This window comes from Podarcis vaucheri, assembly GCF_965113315.1.
Source record: "Podarcis vaucheri genome assembly, contig: HAP1_SCAFFOLD_265, whole genome shotgun sequence".
NCBI lineage: Eukaryota > Metazoa > Chordata > Lepidosauria > Squamata > Lacertidae > Podarcis > Podarcis vaucheri.
In genome coordinates this window covers 10,348-24,361 of record NW_028118681.1, presented here as the reverse complement: position 1 = coordinate 24,361, position 14,014 = coordinate 10,348, and the positions used below count along the sequence as shown (strand labels likewise).

At 41.8% G+C, this 14,014-nt stretch overlaps 1 pseudogene across 1 annotated transcript; it reads left to right on the top strand.

Annotated features, from left to right (window-relative positions):
* Window positions 1-2,946: 2,946 nt before the first annotated feature.
* LOC309524473 (DGAT1/2-independent enzyme synthesizing storage lipids-like) lies at window positions 2,947-14,014 on the top strand (annotated as a pseudogene). The gene is made up of 7 exons (XR_014224510.1): window positions 2,947-3,142; window positions 7,776-8,148; window positions 9,319-9,483; window positions 11,265-11,456; window positions 11,866-11,926; window positions 12,174-12,313; window positions 13,232-14,014. The product of XR_014224510.1 is annotated as a DGAT1/2-independent enzyme synthesizing storage lipids-like (transcript).

Here is a 14,014-nt window from a genome sequence, read left to right as displayed (position 1 = left end):
CATGGACAATAGTAGAGGGGTAATACCCTCACTCCTCAAATCTTTATAAAGAGTGCAACCAGAGGCTCATAAGCCACTGACTCAATAGTGCCATCTCCACATGGACATCACTGTTTTTCCAGTGGAATTTTCTGAAATTGACCCTCAAGTACAGCTGAAGAAGAAGAAGAGTTTGGATTTGATATCCCGCCTTTCACTCCCCTTCAGGAGTCTCAAAGCGGCTAACATTCTCCTTTCCCTTCCTCCCCCACAACAAACACTCTGTGAGGTGAGTGGGGCTGAGAGACTTCACAGAAGTGTGACTGGCCCAAGGTCACCCAGCAGCTGCATGTGGAGGAGCGGAGACGCGAACCCGGTTCCCCAGATTACGTGACTACCGCTCTTAACCACTACACCACACTGGCTCTCTGGAGGCAGCTAAGCTGAAGGCAGTTTATTCAAGCTTCCGAAAGTGAAAGCTCACCTGTATTTTGAAATTGTTAAATTTTGCAAATAGGGTGCCCAAGTGTCAAAATGACTAGGTAGAAAATAATCATACCATGGACGAAATTGCCTTATTGTGGCCAAATTATTCTGTCGCTCAATTCGGTGCTGTCTAATTTAATTATTTACTTTACTTAAAGCCCAGTGTTAATAACTGTTGTAATGATAAACCAGAAAAATAAAGCTTTTTTTGACAATTTTAGTCCAAGCACTCTCATGACCATCTTGCAATACTAAGGGTACTAGACCAGTGGGGTTTAAATTTAGGCAAAGCCAATAATTAAATGTCCTACACCAAATCTGTAATTCAAGTCAGGGGAGACTAGCGCAATGAAGCGTTTGGAACACAGGATGGAACAGAAAAAAATTGCCTTAGGAACTTAGGTTGAACAGCTTCTGTAGATTCAAGGTGAGGCCCTGTCCAAATCTGAGCCCATACAATAACTGTGCTAGGGGATTAGCTTTAAACAGGTCTGATGGTATACGATTGCCACCTTTGTATGTAAAAAGCCTGTCAGAATTTTGGTGCTTTGAGATGCTTTTTCCTTTGCATATTTCTGATGAGCTCCCCACGACCCTGCTGACTGAAAAATAGGGCAAAGTTATTTAAAGACTTTAACTTGCTCGATCAACAGATTATTCACATACGACCTATGGGTCCTATAATTTCTTGAAAATTTAGTTTTCTTTAGTTTGACTTCTTGCAATTCACAGCCAGGTGTTCTCTTTGGCAGTATCCTGAGAACGCCCTCATCAACCTTTTTAGGCCCACTTTTGTTTGCGGTAGTAGTACCATTTATTTAATTATTAGATTATCTAATTATTTATTTCACTTCTATACCACTTTATATTTTAAGAAAAATCTCAAAGCAGTTTAAAGCACATTAAAACATCAATAAGACAATCTGAAGAAAGTCAAATATTGTGTATACAGTCAAAGCAACATAATTAACTAAAAAAACAAACAAACTAAATTATCCCAAAGATAACTACAGAATACACACTCCACAAAATAAGTTAACAAAAAACAAAACGTAAACATTTTTTTAAAAAAACCACTGCTGAGTGAGGTCAAATATAAAATGCACATTTAAAACAGCATAACTAACTAACAAAAGAATAAAACATTATCATAAGCATGACACAGCTGTTTGGCAGGCACTAAAAGATGGGGCAAAATAATCCAATAGCTAGGGTTTGTTGTCAGGCAATGTCCCTCTGGTCTCACCAGGCACCGCTGGTGAGTCTGGGCCCCACCCCCTAGGCCAGGTGGAAAGGGCCTTGCAGGGAGCAGCCTTCACGACTCACAGCAATACCTGAGCTCAGTGGATCACCCCGGGTGGTTAGTTATGCTTCTGATTTGCTTTATCCCTTATTGAGAGTAGTGTATTTGGTTCTCTGTGCTTCCTCATTTTTGCTCTGTTTTTACAAGAAAATGAATAACCAGCAAGAAACTGAGGCTGAAAGCAAATTTGGGAGCATTCCAAGGCAAGTTACAGATATGTTTAGAAAGATATGCCCTGGTGAGGAGACAGAGCCAGAGCAGCCATCTGAGATGTTATCACTGGAGAGTATTTCTGACCCCCCTTCTCCCAGAACCCGGAGTTCATTGAGAGTGCAAGAGCAAAGAACTCAGAGACAATTAGCCCCTGGCGGCCACTGTAAGGAAAAGTGCTGTTGGTAGGAAGGGAGTGGAGAGGATCTTAGTTGGAGCAATGTCATTGTCTCTCGCTGTGATGATTGAATAAACTCATTAGTAAGAACTCTTCTTGTTTTTCTCTGCTTCTTGCTGCCACTGGGGGAGGGGGAGCGGATAAAATCCCCCAAAGCCTGACAATAAATATAGAAATAAATATATAGATATAGATGTAGATGTAGATGATGTAGATGTAGATAGATATGATCATCATCATATTGTAAACCGCCTGATGAATTTCAGTTTTTAATGAGGCTGTGACTGAATTGCAGGCACTGCATGACAGAGTAAAATGGACCAACGTATATGTATGCGATTACTGCTCTGACTTAACTGACAAACGCATGCTGGACTTGGATCCTTCACCTCCACCTGACAGTAATGAACATGTGCTGGATGCCAGAGACCCTGTGATATCAGAGCATGTCAACCTGGAATTTCTGGGGCTCCAAAGCAAGCAATACATGCTGCATAATTAATGCAGCATGGTGCCAATGGAAGAGCTTTTACTGGAGCAGCACTAGGATTCAATATTGTAAACCGAAGATGTTATTAAGGTTTGTGTATTACATCATGTTCTTATCTCATACACATCTTATAGTGGGAGAAGCCACCAGCAAATGGAGGTAACACATTTGTCACAATACCTACCTTTACCCCTTAGTCAATAGCTGGTGTTCTGTGACCCAATATGTTGTTATCTGACATGGCTGCTATTGTAGGTGTGACTTTAATCACAACAATTTTAATTACAAATGGGTACAACCTCTTAGCAGTCTTTTTCACAATGCTTGGTTTCTTCATACAAATGGCACACTCATCACAGTCTCTTTAAAGCACCGCAGAAAGGGACCTTTCTCCATAGGGGTGGAAAGTAGCCTACGAAAAAGTGCACCAGACAGGACTTCTGCTGCATCCACAGAGAGGGGACTGAAGCAAAGGCGATTTAGACTTACCAGGAATGTAAGTAAAAAAAATTGTTCATAGAATCATAAAGTGTAGAACTGGAAGGGATTCCAAGGGTCATCTAGTCAACCCTCTTCAATGCAGGAATCTCATCAAAGTCTCTCATTCAGTTTGAAACCATAGTAGACCCTGCTTCGTTTGCAAATGTCCTGTTGTTGTTGTTGTTTAGTCGTTTATAATAATAATTGACCCCATTGACCAGAGCACACCAGGCACTCCTGTCTTCCATTGCCTCCCGCAGTTTGTTCAAATTCATGCTGGTAGCTTCGAGAACACTGTCCAACCATCTTGTCTTCTGTCTTCCCCTTCTCCTTGTGCCCTCTATCTTTCCCTCCCTTTTCCAGGGAGTCTTCTCTTCTCATGAGGTGGCCAAAGTATTGGAGCCTCAGCTTCACGATCTGTCCTTCCAGTGAGCACTCAGGCTGATTTCCTTCAGAATGGATAGGTTTGATTTTCTTGCAGTCCATGGGATTCTCAAGAGTCTCCTCCAGCACCATAATTCAAAAGCATCAATTCTTCGGCGATCAGCCTTCTTTATGGTCCAGCTCTCACTTCCATACATCACTACTGGGGAAACCATAGCTTTAACTATATAGACCTTTGTTGGCAAGGTGATGTCTCTGCTTTTTAAGATGTCCTAGTAGTTGTATTATTTGTTACTTCCTGTGCAGGAGTCAGCAGAGAGAGAGAGAGAGAGAGAGAGAGAGGGATATGCTGTGTGTTTGTAAAAACTAGTTGTATGACCATCTTAGCCTGTTTCCACACTATCAACTTAAAACACAGCTAGGATGTTCATTTCTTTTAGTCGGGGTTGATTTGAAGCTGGGATAGATATAAAAGGTAAAGGTAAAGGACTCTAGGGTTGTGCGCCCATCTCACTCAAGAGGCCGGGGGCCAGCGCTGTCCGGAGACACTTCCGGGTCACGTGGCCAGCGTGACATCGCTGCTCTGGCGAGCCAGAGCCGCACACGGAAACGCCGTTTACCTTCCCGCTAGTAAGCGGTACCTATTTATCTACTTGCACCCGAGGGTGCTTTCGAACTGCTAGGTTGGCAGGCGCTGGGACCGAACAACGGGAGCGCACCCCGCCGCGGGGATTCGAACCGCCGACCTTTCGATCGGCAAGCCCTAGGCGCTGAGGCTTTTACCCACAGCGCCACCCGCGTCCCTGATAGATATGGATAGATATGGATGGTAGCTAATGCCAAGTGTACACTACTGTCCAAGCCAACAGGGGGAAAACATTGCATGCAGACTCAGATATATGTGAGATAAAACATGTTGTTTTAGCTGAAACAGTACCCCTCTGGAATTCCTCATTCCTCAAATACCAGTGATGAGGGATTCCCCATTCCTAGCAAGGGTGGGTGGAAAAGAGCTTTTAAAATATTATTATTATTATTATTATTATTATTATTATTATTATTATTAAATTTTCCATTAAGAACATCCAATTAATATCAAATCAGATCATAATCCAATTCAAAAACAAAACAAAACAAAACAAAACAAAAAACTAAACTACAATCTGAATTATTTATTATTACCGTATTTTTTGCTCCATAGGACACACTTCTTCCCCTCCAAAAATTAAGGGGAAATGTATGTGTGTCCTATGGAACGAATGCAGGCTCCTTGGCTTCAGCGATAGCAACGCGAAGCCTCCGAAGCACAGAAGGAGCGCTCCCTCCGCGCTTTGGAGGCTTTGCGTTGCTTTCGCTGAAGCCCGGAGAGTCTTGCTCTCCCAGCTTCAGCAGAGAGGGAGAGCTGTACAGCGCCCCTTCAGTCAAGCGGGAGGAGAAATGGAAGGGGCTCCGTTTCTCCTGCCGCTTCGCTGAAGGGGCGCTGAGCAGAGAGGGGGAGAATTTTTTTCCCGTGTTCTCCCCCTCTAAAACAAGGTGCGTCCTATGGTCTGGAGCATCCTATAGAGTGAAAAATATGGTAAATTTCACATGGACTTCCCATATTCTGGACCTCTGAAGAACTTATCTCACATAATGATATTTCTGCCCTCTTCTTCTTGTTCTCATATTTTCCACATTCTGATCTTAAACTCTCAAAGTCCTCAGTCACTGGCTAATCAATTCTCAATCATGTTAAACAATCATATATCCTTTCATCTGTCAGGCGTAGTTTAATTTGTATATATACTGTGTATGTGTATGTGTGTGTGTGTGTGTGTGTGTGTGTGTGTGTATTTCCTTTGTTTGCCAAGGAAGCTTTCCCTGGCTCACTCTTATCTTCCAGTCCAGGCTCTTGTCCAAGCCTGCCATTTGAAGTTTTATGATTCAGTAAATTCCCAAGTTGTTGAGTTGTTAAGCATACTGTTCGCAAATATATGTAGCAATTAAAATGGAATATATTCCACAGATATAAATCAATTGGCAACTGATCAGCTTTTCCAGGGACCACACAAGTCTCCCCTCTAGGGAGGGGAGTTGCTAGACACCTGTTTCGCTTTCTCTCCCACCCATAAAGAAGAAAAACCTGCAAACAGGTGCACTGCATGTTGTGGGATATTTCCCAAATTATTGTCTCAGATCAATGTAGAATCAGCCAAAAGATGTTCCCCACTCCCACAAAAAAGGGAGGAATTCGCTTTTTCAATCCTGTGTCACAGCTATAAAGCACCAACTTGTTCTTCTCATTTATCTTTGTCAAGTCCGATTAAAACTGTGCAGCTGACTAATCAATTGCAAATAGAAGTCCATCTGTACTCCGTTTAAATTTTTTTAGGTCTTTTTTAATGAGGCTCGGCATATAAAAGCAAATGTAGATATAAAAGAGAGAACGTACTGATCACCTCTGTAAATCCAAGCACCATGATGAGAATCTCTTTGAAGTCCAAACTTACATACCAGCCAGCAACTGTGCAGTTCGGCAGATTGTTTCCCTTATCTCCATCAGTCCAGAATACACCTGTTTTCAGCCAAATCTTATTAATTTTTAAGAAGCAAGTGTCCCTGCTTGAGAGAATGACTCTGGAGAGTGCCCAGTTTCCGTGCCAGGTTTGGCACCCAAAGTGCCAAGGTTTGGCATCTTGTTGTGGGGGCCAGATAACGGACTCTCTGGGTGAGACAGCCCTCTCCTACCCTGGAGAGGTTGGCAGGACTAATTACTCCCATATTAGTCCTGAATTTCTGGCACTACTGGGGGGTCTGATCTCATGGAAGGCAGCCATTTCCCTCGGCAGGAAAAAGGAAGTCTGAAAGGATCTGGTAAAATATGAGCCACCTAAATCTCAGGTGAAGCAGTAAGGTTTACAGTCAAACCATGTCTGTTCGACTTCCAAAACAGTCTTCGACTTTGAAAACCAAAGCAAGGCTTCTGATTGGCTGCAGAAAGCTCCTGCAGCCAATCAAAAGCTGTGGAAGCCCCGCTGGACGTTCAGCTTCCCAGAACGTTTGAGAACTAAGCTATTTGAAAACCAAGGTATAAGTGATCTGAGACAAACCACAGCAGTGAAATTTAGTTTTTCATGGCTCACGGGGGTGAGGAACTGGAGCACTTATGGCTTTTTCGGGTATTAATTTATCCTATCACACAGCTACTATAGGCACAACCCCCCCATCAATATTGTCTATTTTCTCATACAATTAAGTTGAAAAATGTAGTGAAGATAGAATAGAATCAAAAATATACAATTTGACTATGTAAAGCTAATGGATGTTAAGATGACTTAGTAAGTTGAAGACAAAAATGTGATGGCTGAGTATTGTGGCATGATCTCCAATAACCCAACTGGAAAGAAGTTCTAGAGGCAGTGATAACAGGGTTTGGCCATCAGCATCTGTTCTTATATGGCGGCAGAGCTGCTATTCCACCTCACATCCCCAGAAAGAGACATTTTGCAGTGTATCCCCAAATGTTGCTACCCTTCAGCTCACTTTTCTCCCTCAATCTTGTTCGGTGCTGCGTCTGCACCACACAATTTAAGTCGAGTGGTTAGGCCCAGTATAGGGAACAACTGTGTAGCAAAGTTAGTTTTTACTTTGGGGGCAGAAAGACACAGAAAAAACAAACTCTACAGTTGCTACAAGAAGTCGCCACTCTCTGAGCCCAGAGAGCATTTTGACTTATAAAGTCCTTGATGAGGCAAAGTCGACACAGTAAGAACAAAGTCCAGTTGTTAACGAAGACCTACAACTGCCAGAGTTCTCTCAGTCAAAAGTCTTGCAATGTGTCCAAATTCTTTCAGACAAGTTCTTCACAAATTCCTCCACTTTTTAACCGGATTATTCCAACAGTCTCCATGTCTCCAGGTCTCCATGTATCCTGAGCTATGTGTTAGTTTGCCCAGTAACACAAACAAGATAGTCACAAGATGCATGCAGCTGCATTTTTAGGGGGCAGGGAAACATTTCTGCTGACTCAAAGAGAAGTAACCCTTTCCCACTTTCCTTAGTACTTCAGCAGTGGAATGAAACCAGCTTGCTTTACATCAAATAAATGATGGAGTCATACATTTGTAATGTTGTACATCCTCATGATGGATGCTGGAAAAACAATACGTCTACTTGGTTACAGTGGGGAAAACTAGGAAAATATTAAATCACGTGAGATTTCATGTAATCATGAATGCTTCTGGGATGACAGTTCAAACTAATGTACTTCATTTTCTGTTTTCCAGGTAAACAGTTGAAAAAAATACCATCACAACTGAGGAAATTTTCACTTCATATATTTCTTTCATTGGCATACACGTGGTGCTTCAGATTAGGAAACCATGAGCTGGTTTTCTCAAATTCTGGAAAACTGGATCAGTTTTTCTTATTTGGAAGAATATTGGACCTCAGTGGTTCACCCTTTGTAGTTACTTAAGCTTCTGATTTTAATTTATTCACCATTCATATGTACGGTTTTGTGTCTCTGGGCTATCTCATTTGTGTTACATATTTACAAGAAGATTAATAACCAGCAAGAAAGTGATGTTAGCAAATTTTGGGAAAAACCAAGGAAAATTATTGCTCAAGTTTGTGATATAACTGGAAAGATATGGTATGGTGAGTTAGCTTTCTTTCATTCCAATAATTCAGTCTTATCAGCTCCTATACTTTCATAGGATTGAGCACCAGAATTTCAGACTTGAGACACTGGGACAATAGCTGCTACAGTGCATCAGGAGTGGACCTTTAAACCCACTTCAGAGTCACAACAGCTCCAAGCTGGCCTTGGCTCCATATGGATCAAAAGAAAGGCATGGATTTTTTTTTAGGTAATAAGCAATCAAAAAGAAAAACAAAACATATTATGAAGTATGAAATTAAGATATATTACAGAAGAAAGGGTCAGCTGGTGGCTGCATAAACACCATACATTTAATCACATTGAAAGCATGACTCCTCTCCAAAAGAAACCTGGAGAATGTTGCTTAAACCTCACAGAGCTATAATTAGCAAACTCTTTAAAAATAGTTTCATGAATTGTGGCAAGAGAAGGGGGTTGGGTTTAAACGTGTAGTGAGTACGCAGCGAATGTAATGAGTATATCATCGTGCAGTGAGACTTTGATGCTGCCATTTTCCAGAGCATGGTAAACCACTGGATAACTCTGAAACATAAACTCTGGACACAAACCATGGAATCTGCCGGCGTAGGATGTGGTGATGGCTGATAATCTGGATGAAAACTGCAAGAAACCGCATGATGGCATACAGAGAGCTTTGGCTTGATCAAGAGGACCCATCTTATGTTCTCATCGCTTCCCAGAGTGAAGTTGCTTTAGATGTTGAAGCATAAATCAGAAATACATTACTAAAACCAAGTTTGGGTCATAAGGATGAAACCCTGTGGCTACTTATGACATTGGTCAAGGGTGCACCTGTCTGGGAAACTGATTTCTCACCTTGTATAAAGTGATTCAGAGAATGGTCTGAAGATATGAGTATTATAACACATATAAATGCTTAAAGGAGATTGAAAGAGTGTCACAGCAAGGAAGGAATATTCCAGCAGAGGAGAATACCATTTGTTCTGGGATCACAACAGAGAAAGTCTTGATCTGTATAGATGACAAACCAGCATCCAGAACACTGAAACATATAGGAGAGGTTTTTACCTGATCTTAAATTTCAGTTTTCTGAACCGCACTGTTTTCTTCCAATAAAAGATTGCAATATTTCATTTATTTTTCACAAAGTAATATTTATTTGTGGCATTTTGTATTATTTCCAGGTTATGAAGTTATCGGCATGGAACATCTCCGTAAAGGACCAGGGATTATTGTTTATTATCACTCAGCCACTGCTATTGACTATTCATTTCTTGTCGCTAAACTTTTTAAGGAGGCACAGAGAGAGTGCTTTTCAGTCACTCATAGAGGCATATATCGGCTACCAGGTGAATTATTAAATTCAAATCAGGCTTTTTATCAAAAAATATGTGAAATGTGACATAAAACAATGCTATAAAATATAAAACCATGTATCAGGCAAACAGGTGAAAAACAACATACAAATAAAATATCAGCAAGATGATGGATGTGACCATGGGGAATGTAAGGAAAAATAAAACTCGTAACCAAATGTTGATATTTCATTGTACCCTACCTATGCTGTTGGGGCAATCCTCTCAAAGCATGCCTCACTTCATTTCCCAGTGACAAGTTGCCCTGACAGATTCCCATCTGAGTTACAACAATGGATGAGCCCAGAATGAGATGGAGTGTTCACACAAAAAAGGAAGCTGGAAACTGCAGGCCTGCTTTTGGCCATTTACAGCCTCAACATTTTCTTCCAATAATGTTTCAGGCACCTTATTTGAATCAGGCTATGTTTCCAACGGGACACTGGTGGCGCTGTCGGTTAAACAACAGAGCCTAGGACTTGCCGATCAGAAGGTCAGCAGTTCGAATCCCCACAACTGGGTGAGCTCCAGTTGCTTGGTCCCAGCTCCTGCCACCCTAGCAGTTTGAAAACACGTCAAAGTGCAAGTAGATTAATAGGCGGGAAGGTAAACGGAGGGAAGGTAAACAGCTCTGGCGGGAAGGTAAACGGCATTTCCGTACGCTGCTCTGGTTTGCCAGAAGCGGCTTATTCCTGCTGGCCACATGACCCAGAAGCTGTACGCCGTCTCCCTCAGCCAATAAAGCGAGATGAGCACCGCAACCCCAGAGTCAATCACAACTGGACCTAATGGTCAGGGGTCCCTTTACCTTCACCTATGTTTCCAACACAGCATGTCGACCTGTGTCTTTTGGCCCATGATCACAGGTTGCAGGAATACCTTATCTGGCCTCATAACAGCTATGAGATTACTTTCTACATTCTTCCTCAGGGATCTAAAAAATGGGGCCAACTGCATAATGTGACATCTGATTTCTGTGCTGTAACTGCATATAATTGCTTCTGACTTTAATGCCAGAATAGGACAAGGTGTAGGAAACTGGGTCTCCAACTTGATGATTTCTTCAGGTACAAAGATACCAGAAAACAGGGCCCCACCCGAACACATGGCCAATCAAGCACTCCCACACAAAGCTTTTATGCTCCCATGTGACACTGCAATCAAACCCATGTGACACCCTTGCTGGAGTGCTCATGGCCCTCCACTGCCACTCTCCCCACATCATCTTCCTCTGGATGCACACAGCAGCCACAGCAAGGAACTATGACACCACCAAAGGGTCATTTAAATAAGGAAGGAAGGAAGTACAGAGCCCCAAAATGCCCAGTAGCACAGAGTGCTCTGTTTGGGGGGTGAATTTGTCCACTGGGTGAATTAATGCAGCATATAATCTCCACCCACTTACCTGTGCATGAAAAGATGAACTTATGTTGGTGTAGGCAGGATTCAACCAGCATGGGCTCATCTGTGCCATGTGTGTATCTGTCTCTCTGTGCATGCCACAAGGCACTGTGGCCTGTATTTTTATCATAATGCAAACTTGAATGTCATTCGGTTGTACTACAGACTTGACTTGTGGAACGCATGTCTAAAAAGGTGGCCACCTCAGCACTTCCACGAAATCCTACTTGAAAAGGATTGGTAGAGAACTATGCTTGTGATCTGTAACAGTGCAATATCTTTGGAATAATGACACTTGTATAGCGTCCACAATATTTCCTGAATAAGCGTTATATAAAATGCATTTTCTTTCTATTTGGGGCTTCTTTTTTCAGGGCTGAAGATACTTTTAAATTCCATCAATTTGAAAGATTTCAATAAAGCTGAATGTGTGGAAATTTTGAAGAAAGGCCATTTACTGGGCATTTCCCCTGGTGGAGCTAGAGAAGGAAACTTTAGTAATGACTACAACATAATGTGGGGTAACAGCACTGGTTTCACTCGGGATAGCTTTCGAGGCAAAAGTGGTGAGTGATCTTTGTGCAATTTGCATTGCCTTCATGATTATCCTAGATAAATCGTAATGTGTTGACATCCTTGATCTAGCATCCTAAGTCGTTGAGGACAGCTAATATCCTGTTTGGGGGTCAAATGCTATCTGGAGTTCCAAGTATTTCCTACTCCTGCTTTTTTTTTAAGCTATTGAAATCACTTACATTTAAAAAGAAAAATAGCTTTTTTCCTCTTCAATTCCTGAAAATCTGGGGGACAACATGTGCAATTTGAAGTCAATTGCGTCTGGCTTGTCATTGTAATGCCAGATGGGGAGCATTATTCCTAGTCCTTAACCAAAATAAAGGTGGAGCGGGTGGGGTGAAGTAATTCTCCAGTTCTCACCTTTCTTTTGATTTTGTATTTCTTCTTATTTTCTTTCAGCCCATCATCCCTATGTTTATACAAAACATTTGTGAAACATTCAGGAACATTGGAAAGTCAAGTGAGCAAAATATCTTATATTCTTTGGTTGATCAAGAGATCTGATATCAGGCAATAAACTACTAGTAGTTTATTCAATGTACACTTCTTTGCAAAAGTTGTGCTGTCTCTTAAAAATATGCACTCAAATTATTTAACCTCATGTCTGGGATGGATTGATTGGGATTGCTAAAAACTCAGAATGCCAACTAATTTCAAATTTGATATGGGATCGCTTTCTTACAGACTCTTTCCCCTTTCATACATAGGGTTGACAAGATGGTTATATGAGAAAACAAGACTTCTCTACCTTCCCATATATGGAGGACTTCCAGTGAAACTGAGGACATATATTGGAGAACCCATCCCATATGATCCAAATATAACAGCTGCAGAGCTGGATGAAAAAGTAAGTTAACTCTACACAAGGAAGTAAAAAAGCAGAATATTGTTTTAAATTGTTGAGACCATGAAAAACCTATGCATTTTATGTAGTGCTACACAAAGATCTGCTCATGCAATAGGAGTTCTACTGCCCACCATATGCCCCAGAATCTGCCCCAGAGGGTTCTTCCAAGCCCCCTCTCCGGTGGGGGACCCAGTAAGCACTGTACGCTCTTAAGCCTCAATAAAACTATTACTGAAGAACTTCTGATGTTTGTGTGACTTATTGCAACTCTGCACGTGAATGTGACTCCATCCTACTCTGCTATTTTCACCCATGCCCTGCTGTGCTGTTTTCAGGCATGGAACCAGGAGGTGACTGATTTCTGTCACTAGCCCTGTTAGCCATTGCCATTTGAAGAGAACGAGGGAGGTGTTCATAGTGAGTTCAGGCACCTCTTTTTCTGGAAAAATAGCACTGAGCATAGTGAAATATAACTCAATAGCATTTCTACTGTTTTCCTCACATAGCTAGAGGTAACAGCTGTGCAGGATAATACGTACCAAGCAGCCCAAGGCTGGTTGTATCTCTGCCATTCTCATTCAGTGCTCTTGATAAACATAAAGACAGGGGGCTGGATTCACTGAGAGATGAGCAGTTTCCTAGTGGGGGTTCCTCCCCCTGGCTGCTCTGGCCCAAACCTCCATGCTGAAGAAGCCGCTTTTGAGGGTTGAGAGACAAGGACTCTCACGCAACACATCTCATTATACATAGATATTTGCATGAAATAAGTTACATATTGTGCTTCTATAGCTGGAATAAATGGGTTGCCTCTGGTTCTGATCCCTTTAGCTTTTTCCTCACAGATATTAATAACTGTGAACACCTATTTAGCAATATATCCCTGTAACACAATGTATTCCTTTGTTCTTCTTTCAACAGGCAAAGACTGCAATTGAAAATCTTCGGGATAAATACCAAAAAAGACCAGGAAATATGTTAAGAGCTCTTTCAGAACGATTTGATAAGCATTACAAAGCTAACTAGTCCATATAAAACAGTTGTAGTGTTTCTGACAAGATTTCTGTTATTGGAAGCATTAATAATTATGTTACTAAAGCTAAGCTGATATACACAGAATTGTGCTGTATTGTTTATTAATTATCTGGACGGGACCCTAGCTCAGTAGCTCAGCTCCTGCTATGTGTTCAGAAGGTCCTAGGTTTTCAAAGACATACGAGTGCTTTCTTGCCCTATCCTGCAATACTCCCAGAATGCCCCTTTTATAATGGGAAGGCGAGTGCTTAACTGAAACATGAAATAATATTACAAGTGAAAGAGTAATGTCTATAATTCACATCTCTTTTATGTTTATAGAGATAAGCTTTCACTTGGTTTGAACCTGTGGGCTGCAGACCTCTGCAGGTACACAGAGTTATCCCAAGGGGTCAACAAAGCAGCTGTGGCTGGCTGGTCCTGGTCAAGGGCCCAGGAACTCAGAGGCCTGCTCGTCTAGCACCCATTAGCTGGCTTTCTCCCAGTAGGATCTCTGTGGAGGAAGGCATGAGGCCCATCTGCTCTCAAAAGGGAGTGATTCGGCTTCAAGCGGGTTGGCATAGATGCCCCTTGTGGTTCACCCCAACTCTATTATTCTATGATTCCTATGAGGCACCCCAAAACAAATCTATATGAATGTTTACTACATTGGGAACAATTCCACATTTA